This window comes from Macaca mulatta, chromosome 10 (assembly GCF_049350105.2).
Source record: "Macaca mulatta isolate MMU2019108-1 chromosome 10, T2T-MMU8v2.0, whole genome shotgun sequence".
In the NCBI taxonomy this organism is placed as follows: domain Eukaryota; kingdom Metazoa; phylum Chordata; class Mammalia; order Primates; family Cercopithecidae; genus Macaca; species Macaca mulatta.
Window position 1 is genome coordinate 27,253,212 of NC_133415.1, and position 17,064 is coordinate 27,270,275.

At 43.6% G+C, this 17,064-nt stretch overlaps 1 long non-coding RNA gene across 1 annotated transcript in view; it reads right to left on the minus strand.

The window, feature by feature from the left end:
• LOC106995580 (uncharacterized) overlaps positions 1–17,064 on the minus strand; it is an 84,218-nt gene that overhangs the window by 60,459 nt on the left and 6,695 nt on the right. Inside the window, exons 2-3 of the long non-coding RNA XR_013399450.1 lie at positions 5,799–5,910; positions 2,082–2,194 (exon numbers count right to left, since the gene is read on the minus strand). This is a non-coding gene — a long non-coding RNA (uncharacterized LOC106995580). The remainder of the gene's footprint in view (positions 1–2,081; positions 2,195–5,798; positions 5,911–17,064) is intronic.

The window sequence follows — 17,064 nt, forward strand, 5'->3', positions numbered from 1 at the left end:
AACCATCTGATATTTGAAAAAAAATCAACAAAAATAAGCAATGGAGAAAGGACTGCCTATCAGTAAGTGGTGCTGGGATAAGTGGCTAGCTAGATGCAGAAGAAATAACACTGGGCCCCTGTGTCTCACGATGTACAGAAAGCAACTCAAAACGAATCAAAGATTGAAATGCCAAACCTCAGGCCAGGATTGGTGGCTCATGCCTGCAATCCAAGCACTCCTGGAGTCCGAGGTGGGCAGATGACTTGAGGTTGGGGAGTTTGAGACCACCCTGGTTGACATGGTGAAATCCTGTCTCTAATAAAAAAACAAAACTTAGCTGTACATGGTGCCTGTACTCCCAGCAACTCAGGACACTGAGGCAGGAGAATCACTTGAACCCAGAAGGTGGAGGGTCGAGTGAGCCAAGATCGCTCCATTGCATTCCAGCCTGTACAACAGAGCGAGACTCAGTCTCTAAATAAATACATAAATACAAAAAAATCCAAGACCTGAAACTATAAAAAAATCCTGCATGAGAATCTAGCAAATACCCTTCTCAACAGAGGCTTTGGTAAAGCATTTATATGTCAAGTCCCCAAAAGCAATGGCAACAACAGCACTTACTGGTAAGTGGGACCTAATACACAAAAGAGCTGCTGCACAGAACAAGAAAAAACCAACAGAGTCAACACACGGCCTATAGAATGAGGGAAAATATTCAACTATGCATCTGAAAAACGTCTAATATCCAGGATTTATCATAAAGACGTTAAAAAAATAATATCAGAAAAAAAAAAACCCAACTTATAAAGGAGCAAGGGACATGAACACACACTTAAAAGGAGGTGTACCAGTAACCAATGAGAATAAAAACATGTTCGATCTCACTGATCATCAGAGAAATGCAAATCAGAAACATACTGAGATACCATCTCACACTGGTCAGAATGGCAATTATGACACACAGTCCACAAACAGAGGCTGGTGGGGCAGATGAGCAAAGAAATGCAGGTCCACTGTAGGGGGAAATGCAAACTAGTTCAGACACCCTGGAGAGCAGTGTGGACATTTCTCAAACAACTTAAAAGAGAATTACCACCCAGCGCTGCAACCCCACTCCTAAGGATCTACCCAAAGGAAAATCCTTCCATACAAAACACACATGCACTTGTATGTTCACAGCAGTACTACTCACAATGGTAAAGACATGGAATCAGCCTTGGTGCCCATCAGCAGTGGATCAGAGAAAGGAAATGTGGTACATACACACCATGGAACACTACACAGCCATAAAAAACAAATCCATGCCCTTACCAGAAACGTGGACAGAGGTGTAGGCCATTATGCCAAAAGGCAAGAACAGAAAACCACAATTTTCAAAACAGCTACAAAGTTCAGTTGTGAATATTCTCTCCACAGAGAAATCATAAGTCTGGAGCTCACAGAGATGCCAGACACTGTGACTTCATTATGATGCTATGTTTACGCAGATCAAATTGTTCCTTGCACCTGCTGGTTACATACACATACTCTACAGCAATGAAATTGTTGTCCCATTTTGGTAACATGCGTTCTCACCAGAGTGAGATGATATCTGAGTGTGGTTTTGATTGACTTCTCATGAGGATCAGTAATGTTGATTCAGAATCTTTAATCTGTGCATCCATCTCAGGTCTTCACGTCCTTTGCCCACTCTTACACATCAAACTGAAACAAGCTCACAATAACCTGGCAAACATCACTAACCACAAGCAAAATGTAAAACAAAAACCACACTTAGACACCATCTCATTCTAATTGGAATGAGTGTTACAAAAAAAGAAAAAAAACATTGAAAGAAAGGGAAATGCTGGCGTGTTTCCAGAGACAAAGAGAGACACTCTTCTCCACAGTTCGTGAGAAGGTAATCTAGCACACACACTACAGAAACCACTTGGATGTTCTTCCAAACCTTAAAAGACTCCAATTACCATTTCAACCAGCAATTCTACTACTAGGAATACACTCAAAGTCATTGAAATCAGGACACCAAAGATAGATCTACCCACCCATGTGGATTCCAGCACTTTTCCTAAGAGCCAGTGTAAGCATCAACCTACCTGCTTATCCACAGACGAAGGGAGAAAGAAACTGTTCCACATGTTCACACCGGGATACTCTTCAGACAGAAAACCACAATGAAATCATATCATGGGGAACCACACGGTTGCACCTGGAGGAGATGGTGGTAAATTAAATGAGCAAAGGGGGAGAGAAACAAACCTTGAGTCATCTCACACATGCAGAATCTGAGAAACTATCTCAAACACCTGACGAGCACAATATCGGTTTCCTGAGATTGGGGGAAAAGAGGGGTAATGGGCATGGATTGTAAAAGGGTACAAAGTTACACATCAATGAGAGGAAGAAAATTCTGTTGTTCTATTCCACTGCAGGGTGACCAGGGTTAACAGTATCGGCACATCACTTTCAAAGCAGCTTGACAGAATACTGAAGGTTCTCAGCATAAAGGAATAAACAATCGGAAAAGGTAACAGAAACACTAAGTACCCTGATTTCATCATTCCACAATGTATGCATGGGCCAGAACGCCCCACTCTACCCTCTCGTTCTATTGTTTCTTTACTATGAAACACATTTGCTGAAAGAAATAGAAATACGCACTGCTGATTCAGGTGGGACCATGAAGCTCCCTGAGTTTCATCCTCTGCAATCCTGAGACATCCAGACTACATCGGACACATCACATTTCCTGATTTCAAATTTCACGGAAAAGCTAGGGACCCACTTCCACACAGAGCAGTGGAACACAAGAGAGGACCAAGAAGTAAAACCACACACTGAAAACTATCTGATCTAACACAAGATCCACAAAAGTAAGCAAAGGGAAAAGGACACCCTACTCAATCAATGGTGTTGAAATAAGCAGCTAGCCATGTGCAGAAGAATAACACTAGGCCCCTACCTCTCACCAGACACAAAGAGGAACTCAAGATGAATAAAACATATAAACGTAAAAACTCAAACTATTAAAATCTTACTAAAAACTTGTGAAATATCCTTCTCCACATAGGCTTTGGCAAAGCATTTAGATGGCTAAGTCCTAAAGAGCAACAGCAACAAAAACAAACACTGACAAGTCAGACTGAATACCCGAATACCTGAAAGAGCCGCTGCACAGCAAGAGAGACTACAACAGAGTAAACAGACAGCAACAGAGAATGGGAGAACATGTTCCCGAACTGTGCATCTGACTAATGTCTAATATGCAGAATCTACAAGGACCTTCAACAAGTCAACCAAGAGAATAAACAGAAAAAGAATATCCCATTAATAAACAGGCCAGGGATGTGAACACACACTTCTCAAAAGTCGATGTACAAGCAACTAACAAATAGGAAAACATGCTCAAACTCACTCATTACCAGAGAGCTGCCAATCAAAAGCATGATGAGATGCCATCCCTCGCAGGTCACAAGGGTGATGCCCACACAGACAAGGAACACACGCTGGTGAGGCAGCCGAGAAAACGAAATGCTGGTGCGTTTTGGTGGGGATGAAAACTAGTACAGACACCAGTGAAAGCAGATCGGGGATTTCTCAAAGAGCTGCAAACAGAACTACCATCTCACCCAGTAAGCCCACTCCTGTGCATCTACCCAAAGGAAAATCAATCCTTCTATCCAAAAGACACAGGCACTCATACGTTCATGGCAGTATTATTCACATTTTCAAAGACATGGAATCAACCTAGCCATCAACAGTGGATGAGAGGCCGGCACAGAGGCTCACACCTATAATTCTAGAACTCTGGGAAGCCGAGGCAGATGGATCACTTCAGTCCAGAATTTAAGACCAGTCTGAGCACAATGGCGAAATCCCATGTCTATAATACAAAAATTAGCTGGATATGGTGGTGGGCACCTGTAGTCCTATCTAATCCGGCGGCTGAGGTGGGAGGATCACCTGAGAACAGAAGGAGGAAACTGCAGACCACTGGAACTAAGGCCCAAATAGTAAACCAAATGCCACATGTTCTCACTTATAAGCGGGAGCTAAACTTTGAATAGACTCAAACATAAAGAAGAGAACAAGAGACACCTGGAATGACCACCAGACCAATAAAAAACAGGGGAGAGGGAGCGTGTGCTGAAGACCCACCCTGTGGGCCCTCTGCTCACTGCCTGGGTTATGGGGTTGTCGGGACCCCAAGTCTCAGCGTCATGCAATCAACAGATGTAACTAACTTGCATATGTACCCTTTAAACTATAATAATAAGAGTAGAAAGCACTAAAAGAAAAATCCAAGGTTAGAACCAAAGAAAATAATAAATGAAAAAACAATCTGTAGTTATTCAAACAATCCATGACTGTCACAAACACAGAACGAGGACCTAAGTGACAGAATGAGGCAGCCAAATACTCTATTCAACATGATACGTAGGGAACACAGTTTTCAAAACCCCAAAAAGATACAATGGGAAAGTGAGTCTGGTTCAATTATTGATTTTGAGAAAACTGAATATCCACAGGAAAAACACTGAAATAGGACCCTTACAATGCACGATACACAAAATCAACACAAAATGAAGTAAAGACCTAAACTCAATCTTGAAACTGTAAAGGTCCTCTAAGAAAACATAGAGTGGGTGTATATTTTAGGAAACCCTGTATCTATGCAAACAGGCTGCAAAAGGTAAAAAAGCATAACACTAAAAAAAAAGTAGGAAAACTACACCCATAGACAATGCAAGGCTTGGCTCCGTGTGTGTGAGTGTGTGGGCGCGCACGCGTGCAGGCACACGCATGTTTGTGTGCTTTGTGGAAGTGGGGTGTTGAACACAAAAGTCACTGCTAACGTACGCAACTATAACCATGTGAGACTAGGTACACTTTATAAATTCTACAGGGAAAAGAAAACAATGAAACAAAAAAAGGAATCCTAAAGACTGGGAGAAATGAAAAAAAAATCCTAACCCTGAAAGAGGTTATTATCTAACACAGACAATAAACTAATATGACTAAGTGAAAAACAACAAGAACAAAAACAACAAATATCCAAGGTAAAAGGATCTAAATAGACCTGAGAGAAAAGAAAGCAGGAAACTGACCCACAGGTAACAGTTCCTCAATATCACTAATCCTCACAAAAACATGAATCAAAACCATACTCAGTTACCATCTAATTCCACCTAGAATGAGTAATACAAAAGACAAAAATCAAAACTGTTGAAGGCAATGGTCAGTGTAGACTTGCAGAAAAAAAAATCTTCTACACTCTTTGTGGAATGAAAGTTACTATACACACTACAAAAACTTTTGGAAGTTCCTTAAAAAAGTAAAAGGTAGGCTGGGCGCGGTGGCTCACACCTGTAATCTCAGCACTTTCGGAGGCCGAGGCAGTAGGATCACCTGAGGTGGCCGAGGCAGTTGGATCATCTGAGGTCAGGAGTTCGAGACCAGCCTCACCAATATGGTGAAATCCCGTCTCTACTGAAAATATAAAAATTAGCTAGGCATGGTTGCAGGTGCCTGTATGCCCAGTCACTCTGGAGGCTTAAGCAGGAGAATGGCTTGAACACAGGAAGCAGAGCTTGCAATGAGCCGAAATCGCGCCACTGCACTCCAGCCTGAGCGACAAGAGCAAGACTCCATCTTTAAAAAATAAAAAACTAAAGGTAAAAGTACAACTGCCACTCCAGCTAACAATCCCACCACTGGGTACACGTTTAGAGAAAATGAAATCCCTGTGTTATCTGCCTTTTCATGTGTCCTGAAGCACTAGTCACAACAGCCAAGATGCAGAATCAACCTACCTGTCTATCCACAGATGAATGGATAAAGGAACCACAGTATATATACACAAGGAAACACACTTCAGCTGTAACACTTCAGAAAATCATGTCATCTGCAACCACTTGGAGAAACCTGGAAAACAATTAGGTAAAATGAAACGAGTCTGCTAGGGAGAGACCCACGCTGCATGACATCAGACATACGAGGAAATATGTCTGATGTCATACAGGAAACTATTTTCCTGTATGAGGATGAGTCTAGGCAAGGTGGTTCATGTGTGTAATCCCAGCACCTTGGGAGGCTGAGGTGGGCAGATCATCTGAGGCCAGAAGTTGGAGACCATCCTGGTGAATATAGCAAAACCCCGCCTGTACTAAAAAATACAAAAATTAGCTGGGCATGATGGCACACACTTGTAATTCTAGCTACTTGGGGGGCAGAGGCACAAAAATCACTTGAACCTGGGAGACAAAGGTTGCAGGAAGCCAAGATCATGCCGCTGCACTCCAGCCTGGGCAACAGAGCGGAACTCTGTCTCAAAATAAACAGAAACAAAAACAAAAAAGTCCCAGTTAAGAAAAATGTCCCAGGCCGGGCGCGGTGGCTCAAGCCTGTAATCCTAGCACTTTGGGAGGCCGAGACGGGCGGATCACGAGGTCAGGAGATCGAGACCATCCTGGCTAGCACAGTGAAACCCCGTCTCTACTAAAAAATACAAAAAAAACTAGCCGGGCGAGGTGGCAGGCACCTGTAGTCCCAACTACTCGAGAGGCTGAGGCCGGAGAATGGCGTGAACCCGGGAGGCGGAGCTTGCAGTGAGCTGAGATCCGGCCACTGCACTCCAGCCTGGGCGACAGAGCGAGACTCCGTCTCAAAAAAAAAAAAAAAAAAAAAAAAAAGAAAAATGTCCCAGTATACTCTCTGATTATGTGCCTTATTATAGACAAAACATTGAAGAAGTATAGGCCAGGCGCAGTGGCTCACGCCTGTAATCCCAGCACTTTGGGAGGCCCAGGTGGGTGGATCTCCAGGTCAGGAGATTGAGACCATCCTGGCCAACATGAAGACACCCAGTCTCTACTAAAATACAAAAAAAAAAAAAAAAAAAAAATTAGCCAGGCGTGGTGGCACGCACCTTACTCCCAGCTAGCCCCAGCTACTCGGGAGGCTGAGGCAGGGGAATCGCTTGAACCTGGGAGGTGGAGGTTGCACTCTAGCCTGGTGACAGAGCAAGATTCCATCCAAAAAGAAAAAACAAAAGTGTAAATACACAATGTTAATATTAACATGGGGCCACAAACAGCCCTGAACATCTAAGGAATCCTGAGAAATACAAACTAAGTTGGAAGAATCACAATTCCTGATATCAAATTGAGTTTCAAAGGTGTAGATAGCCAATATTCCAATACACATGGTCGTGTGATTTGCCACTGTGCTCCAGCTTGGGTGGGGGTGACTTGTCTCAAAAAAGAAAAAGATTGGCTGGGCGCAGTCACTCACGCCTGTAATCCCACCACTTTGGGAGGCCGAGGCGGGCAGATCACGAGGTCAGGAGACCGAGACTATCCTGGCTAACACGGTGAAACCCCGTTTCTACTAAAAATACAAAAAATCAGCCAGGCGTGGTGGCGGGTGCCTGTAGTCCCAGCTACTCTGGAGGCTAAGGCAGGAGAATGGCATGAACCTGGTAGGCGGAGCTTCCAGTGAGCTGAGATCGCGCCACTGCACTCCAGCCTGGGTAACAGAGCGAGGCTCTGTCTCACAAAAAAAAAAAAAAAAGAAAAAGAAAAAGAAAGAAAAAGATGGGGAGAAAATAGTAGGGAATCACAGAAGTGATAATTGATTGTTATCAAACACGAACACAGAAAAAAAAAATACCAAACAGCATGAAAAATGCATATCCAAACTAAAATTGGGCAAAAAATCTCAATAGACATCGCTGTATAAATGACATAAAATGCACAAACATGTAAGAAAAAAGGTCCTCACATTATTATTCATCAGAAAAGAATGTACTCCAAAACCACATTCAGATACCATCCCACACGTATCTACTGGAATACATGTTACTGAAAATATCTTAAAAATTAAAAAGAATGCTGATGTGGATTTGGATAAAAGGGAAATCTTATACACTATTGCTGTAAAGATAATTTAGGATACACACCATGGAAAAAAGTTGTAGGCCACGTGCGGCGGCTGACGCCTGTAATCTCAGCACTTTGGGAGGCCGAGGCAGGCGGATCACCAGGTCAGGAAATCGAGACCATCCTGGTTAACACGGTGAAACCCCGTCTCTGCTAAAAATACAAAAAATTAGGAAACCCCGTCTCTGCTAAAAATACAAAAAATTAGCCAGGCGTGGTGGCGGGTGCCTGTAGTCCTAGCTACTCAGGAGGCTGAGGCAGGAAAATTGCTTAAACCCGGGAGGTGGACTTGCAGTGAGCCCAGATCACACCACTACACTCTAGCCTGGGTGACAGAGTGAGACCCCGTCTCCAAAAAAAAAAAAAAAAAAAAGTGGTAGATTCCTCAAAAAACTGAAAACGCAACTACCATATGATCCAGCAATCCCACTACTGGGTATACCTCCAAAGCAAACGAAAACCGTATCAGAGATCACAAAGCCTCAATGGGGATAGGAGATTTTCTTCATTAAATCGTTCTGAGAAAACTGATGTTTATATGAAAAAGAACGAAATAAGACCCTTCTGGTATAGAACACACAAAAATCAACTCAAAATGGATTGAAGACCTAAACACAAGACCTGAAATTATACATCATCATCAAACGTCTGTAAGAAAAACGGGGGTGGGGTATGGCGGAGCCCTTAGTTTTGGGACAACTTGCATCTAGGCTCACAGGTTGGAAACGGGAAAAGAAAAAAACGAGGAAAAAAAAAAAAAAGAAAGCAGAGGGTAAAACCTCGTCGAGAAGGGAATGGCTTGTGAATATATTTATTTTTTAAATTGGGAAAGCAAATCACAGGTAACAAAAGCAAAAACAACCATGTGGGGCTACATTCAACTGGAAAACTTCTGTACAGAAAGAAAACAGTGAACCAAATGAAAACCAATCCTACAAATGGGGAGAAAGTTTGGGGGAAGTATGTATCTCCTAAGGGATTGTTACAAAAAATACGCAATACCTCAACAGTGCTCAACAGCAATAACAAGATCATCAACCCCAAAGTTGGCAGGGCCCAGCACAGACATTTCTGCACAGGGGACATAACACTGAGCAGCATGGACAGAACCAGGTCCTCAGCATCGCCATCACCAGGGACAACTCCCCGTCAGGCTCACACCCGGGTGTCCCTCCCTCCCGGTCAGGTGGTCGTGATCAGACAGACAGAAGGGGACACAGGCTTCCCTGAAGGCCAGGGGTGGGGGATGAAAGAGTCCCAGACACGAAGGCGGGAAGGCAAATTTAAAAATTCATCAAATCCTGGAGGCAGCTGGCCTCTTTCTTCCTCCGTCTGAGGCCTGGCCAGGAGGCAGCCAAACACCAGGCCTGGTCCCAACTCCCACCTGGGCCGGGCTTCCCCTTCCTCCTGGGGCTTTCTTCTCTCCCCATCTATACGGGACAGGTTCCCTCAGAAAAAGTCCTCGAACCCTAAAAATACCACAGTCTGCTATACTTGCCACCCTCAAAAGCCCTCCGGGAACAAAACCCATGGTAAAACAAATACCAAAATACTAGAAGAGAAAGAGGAAAACTATGGAGAAGAGGAGAATACAGGGAACGTTCCAGAAAACAAGCTTCTGTACTCACCATGTAGAAAAAAAATGCCCGGGAGAAGGTGAGTTGCATGCAGCTCCCACCTAGGCAGTCAGGGCCACAGGCAGGAGCTGTTTCCTCCCCAGGACAAGTCTCCAAATCGTTCCCAAACCGCAGCGGTGCCTTCTCAAGCGGATCCTGAAAGAGCCAGAGATGCTCTCCTTCTACTCAATATGGACGCCACGCCACGCACAACACGCAGCGGCTGTGGTGAGAACACGCATGCGCACCACGTGGGGGCAGAAAAGGCTGTTTCAGCGCCCCCTGCCAGTCACAGTGCACAGTGCAGGATGATCAGCCTCATGGTCGGCATCACCCCAGGCCAGTCTAGGTAGGGTAGAAGTGTGGGTTGTGGGACACCCGGGAGCAGGAACTCCCCAACCTATGCATGTGGACCTCCCCCTGTGAAGCTCCTTTTTTTTTTTTTTTTGGACAGGGTCTCACTCTGTCACGCAGGATGAAGTACAGTGGTGCAATCACCGTTGACTGCAGCCTCAACCTCCCAAACCCAAGTGATCCTTCCATCTCAGGTTTCTAAGTACCTCCGAATCTCCATTGTTGGGTGCATATGTATTCGGAATAAGTAAGTCTTCTTGTTGGATTGTACCCTTTATAATTATGTAATGGCCTTCATCATCCTACTTAATTTTGATTGTTTTAGAGTCTGTTCTATTTAATTTTAGAATAACAACTCCTAGCTGGGCACGGCGGCTCATGCCTGTAATCTCAGCACTTTGGGAAGCCAAGGCAGGTGGATCACCTGAGGTGAGGAGTTCAAGAGCAGCCCGGGCCAGGCGCGGTGGCTCAAGCCTGTAATCCCAGCACTTTGGGAGGCCGAGACGGGTGGATCACAAGGTCAGGAGATTGAGACCATCCTGGCTAACACGGTGAAACCCCATCTCTACTAAAAAAAAATACAAAAAACTAGCTGGGCGAGGTGGAGGGCGCCTGTAGTCCCAGCTACAGTGAGCTGAGATTCGGTCACTGCACTCCAGCCTGGGCGACAGAGCGAGACTCCATCTCAAAAAAAAAAAAAAAAGAGCAGCCTGGCCAACACGGTAAAGCCCCGTCACTACTAAAAATACAAAAATTAGCTGGGCGTGGTGGGACACACCTGTCATCTCAGCTACTCAGGAGGCTGTGCCAGGAGAACCGCTTGAACCCGGGAGATGGACGTCACAGTGAGCCGAGATCACGCCACTGTGCTGCAGCCTGGGGGACAAAGCAAGACTCCGTTTCAGAAAGGAAGGAAAAAAAAAAAAAAGAATAGCAACTCCCGGGCCAGGTATAGTGGCTTATGCCTATAATCCCAACACTCTGGGTGGCCAAGACAGGTGGATCATTTGAGCTCAGGAGTTTGAGACCAGTATGGGTAACGTGGTAAAAATGCATCTCTACCAAAGAGTAGGAAACTTAGCCTGGTGTGGAGGTGTGCACCTGTAGTCCCAGCTACTGGAGAGGCTGAGGTGGGAGGATCACTTGAACCTAGAAGGTTGAGGCTGCAGTGAGCCATAATTACAACACTGTACTCCAACCTGGGCAACAGAGTGAGACACTGTCTCAAAAAAAGAAAAAAAAATGAAGAAAAAAAAATAGTGAGTCCTACTGGTTTTTTTTTGTTTGTTTGTTTGTTTGTTTTTTGGATTGCATGGCAGATATTTCTCCATCCCTTTACTTGGAGCCTGTAGATGTTGTCACGTGTGAGACAACTCTTGAATATGGTTGAGTCCTGTCTTTATATCCAGCATATCTCTGATCAAAGATTTAAATGCAAGACCTCAAACCACAAGAGCTCTATGAAGAAGAAAACCTAGGAAATACTGTTCAGGACATCAGCCCAGAGGAAGAATTTACAACTACGTCCTCAAAAGCAATTGCAACCAAACCAAAAATTGACAACTGTGACCTAATTAAACTAAAGAGCTTCCACACAGGAAAAGAAACTCAACAGAGTAAACAGCCAGCCTACAGAATGGGAAAAAATGTTCACAAACTGCATCTGACAAAGGTCTAATATCCAGAATCTATAAGATACTTTAAACAAATCTGGAAGCAAAAAGCAAACAACCCTGTGAAAAACTGGGCAAAGGATGTGAACGGGCATTTCTCAAAGGAACACATACAATCACCCAGCAAACATAGGAAAAAATGCTTAACATCACTAATCATCAGAGTAATGAACATTGAAACCACCATGAGATACCATCTCACACCAGTCAGAATGGCTATCATCAAAGGAAAAAAATAACAGATGCTGGCAAGGCTATAGAGACAGGGGAACACTTATACCCTGTTGGTGTGATTGTAAATTTGTTCAGCCATGATGGAAAGCAGTTTGAAGATTTTTCAAAGAACTTAGAAAAGAACTACCATTCAACCCAGCAATCCCATGACTGGGTATATCTGCAAAGGAAGATACGTCATTCCAAAAAAAAAGACACTTGCAACTGTATGTTCATCACGTGAAGGGACAAGTACTGAAAATCCACCTATTGCGTTGTACCTGGGTCCTGCGGAATCATTCATACCCCAGACCTTAGCGTCGTACAATATCCCCACGTAACAAACCTGCACATGTACCCCATGAATCTAAAGTGAAAGTTTTTGAAAATCTCATGGGATTCATTGGAGGAATTATCAAGTTGAGTCCATCCATGCCCCATTCAAAATCCATACCACATTCAAAGCAGAATGAAAGGAGGATACTGAAGGTTCTCACCACAAGAGAACAAACAATGGGAAAAGGCAACAGAAACACTAAATACCCTGATTTCATCATTCCACAGTGTATGCATGGACCGTAACGCCCCACTCTACCCTCTCATTGTATTGTTCCTTTACCCTCTCCTTGTATTGTTTCTTTACACTCTAACCTCTCATTGTATTGTTCCTAACACATTTGTTGAAAGAACTATAAATACATGATGCTAATATTCACGTGGGACCATAAAGGGCCCTGAGTTTCATCCTCAGCAATCCTGAAACATCCAGACTACGTCGGATATATCACACTCCCCAATTTCAAATTTCATGGAAATGCTAGGGACGAACTTCCACACAGAGCAGTGGAATGCAAAAGAGGACCAAGAAGTAAACCCACACACTGAAAACTCTCTGATCTAACACAGAATCCACAAAAGTAAGCAAAGGGAAAAGGACGCCATATTCAACCAATGGTGCTGAAATAAGCTGCTAGCCATGTGCAGAAGAATAACACCGGGCTCTTACCTTTCACCAGACACAAAGAGGAACTCAAGATGAATGAAAGATTTCAACATAAAAGCTCAAGCTGTTAAAATCTTACTAGAATATTTGTGAAATATCTTTCTTCACATTGGCTTTGGCAAAGCATTTAGATGGCTAAATCCTGAAGAACAATGGCAACAAAAACAAAAATTGACAAGGCAGACCTAATATCTCAAAGAGGTGCTGCACGGCAAGAGAGACTACGCACAGAGTTAACAGACAGCGTACAGAATGGGAGAACACGTTCCCAAACTGTGCATCTGACCAATGTCCAACATGCAGAATCTACAAGGCCCTTTAACAAGTCAACCACAGGAATAAACAGAAAAAGAATATCCCATTAATAAACGGGCAAGGGATGTGAACACACACTTCTCAAAAGTCGATGTGCAAGCAACCAACAAATAGGAAAACATGCTCAAACTCACTCATCAGAGAGCTGCCAATCAAAAGCATGATGAGATGCCATCCCATGCAGGTCACAAGGGTGAGGACCACACAGGCAAAGAACACACGCTGGAGAGGCAGCTGAGGAAAAGAAACGCTGGTACACTTTCAGGGGGATGAAAACTAGTACAGACACTGTCGAAAGCAGATTGGGGATTTCTCAAAGAGCTGAAAACAGAACTACCATCTCACCCAGTAAGCCCTCTCCTGTGCATCTACCCAAAGGAAAATCAATCCTTCTATCCAGAAGACACAGGCACTCGTATGTTCATGGCAGTGTTATTCACAATGTCAAAGACACGGAATCAACCTAGCCATCAACAGTGGATGAGAGGCCAGCACAGTGGCTCACACATGTTATTCTAGAACTTTGGGAAGCCGAGGCAGGTGGATCACTTCAGTTCAGAATTCAAGACCAGCCTGGACAAAATGGTGAAATCCCATCTCTACAACTGCACAAAAATTAGCTGGATGTGGTAGCGGGCACCTGTAGTCCTATCTAATCCAGAGGCTGAGGTGGGAGGATCACCTGAGAACAGAAGATGGAAACTGCAGGTGACTGTCATAAGTGAACTGAGGCCCAAATAGAAAACCAAATGTCACGGGTTCTCATTTATAAGCAGAAGCTAAATTTTGAATGCACTGAAACATAAAAAAGAGAACAACAGACACCTGGAATGACCACCAGACCCCCCCCCAAAAAAAGGAGAGGGAGCGTGTGCTGAGGGCCCACCCTGTTGGCCCTCTGCTTGCTGCCTGGGTTACGGGGCTGTTGGGACCCCAAGACTTAGCGTCATACAATCAACAGATGGAACTAACTTGACTATGTACATTTTAAAATAATGAGAGTAGAAAGCATGAAAAGAAAAATCCAAGGTAATGCTGGGCACTGTGGCTCATGCCTGTAATCCCAGAACTTTGGAAGGCCAAGGCGGGCAGATCACAAGGTCAGGAGTTCGAGAGAACCCTGGCCAATATGGTGAAACCCCGTCTCTACTAAAAATACAAAAACTAGCCAGGCGTGGTGGCGGGCGCCTGTAGTCCGAGCTACTTGGGAGGCTGAGGCAGGAGAACTGCTTGAACCCAGGAGGTGGAGGTCACAGTGAGCTGAGATCGTGCCACTGCACTCCGGCCTTGGCAACAAAGCAAGACTCCGTTAAAAAAAGGAAAAAAAAAAAGAAAAGAAAAGAAAGAAAAAATCCAAGGTTAGAAGCAAAGGAAATAATAACTGAAAAAACAACCTGTAGTTATCCAAACAATCCATGACTGTCACAAACAAGAAACAATCACCTAAGGGACAGAATGAGGTAGCCAAATACCCAACATAACATGATATGTAGGGAACACACTTTTTTTTTTTTTTTTTTTTTTTAGACTGAGTCTTGCTTTGTGCCCCGGGCTGGAGTGCAGTGGCACGATCTCGGCTCACTGCAAGCTCTGCCTCCCGGGTTCACACCATTCTCCTGCCTCAGCCTCCCGAGTAGCTGGGACTACAGGCGCCCGCCACCTCACCCGGCTAGCTTTTTGGGTTTTTTTTGTTTTTTTTTTTTTTTAGTAGAGACGGGGTTTCACGGTGTTAGCCAGGATGGTCTCGATCTCCTGACCTTGTGATCCGCCCGCCTCGGCCTCCCAAAGTGCTGGGATTACAGGCTTGAGCCACCGCGCCCGGCCCCGGGAACACACTTTTCTTTTCTTTTTTTTTGTTTTCAGATGGAGTCTCACTCTGTTGCCCAGGCTGGAGTGCAGTGGCGTGATCTCAGCTCACTGCAAGCTCCGCCTCCCGGGTTCATTCCAGTCTCCTGCCTCAGTCTCCCGAGTAGCTGGGACTACAGGTGCCCGCCACCCTGCCCGGCTAATTTTTTGCATTTTTACTACAGACAGGGTTTCACTGTGTTAGCCAGGATGGTCTCCATCTCCTGACGTCGTGATCTGCCTGCCTCGGCCCCCCAACGTGCTGGGATTACAGGCGTGAGCCACTGTGCCTGGCCTTACTGAGCACATTTGTTAAAAGAACACAACGGGGAAGAGAGAGTCTGTTTAATAAATCATTCTGAAAACTGAATATTCCTATGCAAAATAATGAAAGAGAAACCTTATTGTGCAAGATATATAATAATGCACTCAGTAGTAATTAAAGACATATAATACAAAACTTGAAACCCTCTTCTATAAGACACAGGGTGTGGGTATATGTACGTCAACCTGGATCTACACTCACAGTTTACAAAACAACAAAGATAAAAACGAGGGGGAAAAAACCCTTATTAACACCGAATGGCATGCTCATGATTTTCTTGTTCTTGATCAGTTACCAACATCACAGGCAAAAAAAAAATTATACACATGTGGGACTACACCAAATTCCATGTCTTGTGGGCAAGGAAGAAAACAATAAATAAAATTTTAAAAATCCAAAAAAAAAATGATAAGAAAGTATGGGAAAACATGCAGCTGATGAGCAGTTCTTTTCAAAAAAGGGTAAGCAACTGGCCGAGTATTATGGCTCATGCCTATAATCCCAGCACTTTGGGAGGCCAAGGTGGGTAGATGAACCTGAGATCAGGAGTTCAAAACCAGCCTGGCCAATATGCTGAAACCCTGTCTCTACTAAAAATACAAAACTTAGCTGGGTGTGGTGGTGCACGCCTGTAATCCCAGCTACATGGGAGGCTGAGGCAGGAGAATCACCTGAACCCAGGAGGCAGAGGTTGCAGTGAGCTGAGACTACACTACTGCACTCCAGCCTGGGCAACAGAGCAAAACTCCATCTCAAAAACAAAGAAACAGACAAAAAAAACAAAAAGCATAAGCAACAAACACTACCAACAGGCAAAAAAATGAAACAAAACAAAATGAAAGAGAAACTACTGACCTAACCAACATTAGGAGAGGAACCTAAATAAACTTTTCAGCAAATAACACATAAAATAATAACAAGTTTACAAACACTTGGTTAAAATAAGTAATCACAAAATTATGTAAACCAGAACAACTCAAATACCATGTCACTCTAACTAGAATGAATATTACCAAAAATGTAATACCTGAAAGACAAACACTGGTGAGGATTTCCAGAGTGGGGAAGTTTCATCCACACTTGATAGGAATGTAAGTTAGTATACATGTCACTAAAACCAGTTGGATATTCCCCGAAAAATTAAAAACACAACCATCATTTTATCTATCACTTTCAGGCTAACCACTCTCATGCTAAAATACATCAGAAACCACCAAAGACCCTGAATATGCAAAGCAATCCTAGAAAATACAAACTCCCTTGCAGGCCTCACATTCCCAGATATCAAATCACTTTTAAGAGCTATCCTTATTTAAAAAATGAGGTAGTGGCATAAAAATGGACATGCACCCACCTATGGACATAATTAGGCAGCCAAAAACTAAACGTAAATGAGTATGCAGTCAACACATTTTTCAAAAGAACACCTAAAAGACAAAACATTTGGAAACAGCCAGTCTATTCAATCAGTAATTCTGAATAAACTAGCAATCTACATAAAAATGAATGAAGTAGGACATTACTGTTGCAAAACACACAAACATTACCTTGAAAGAAATAAAAGACCTAAACAAAAGTCCTGAAAGCATGAAACTCCCAAAGGAAGACACAGCCTGAGCTTAAGTTTAGGCAAACCCAAATGAATCTATGTTCACAGGATGTAAAAGCAAACAAGAATTAGGAAAAAAAAAATAGAAGGACAGCGCTCACTTTCAATAACATGAGTTGAAAGTTCTTTTTTTTTTTTTTTCCTGGACCTTAGCTAACAAAAATAATCACTGCAAACTTAAAAAAA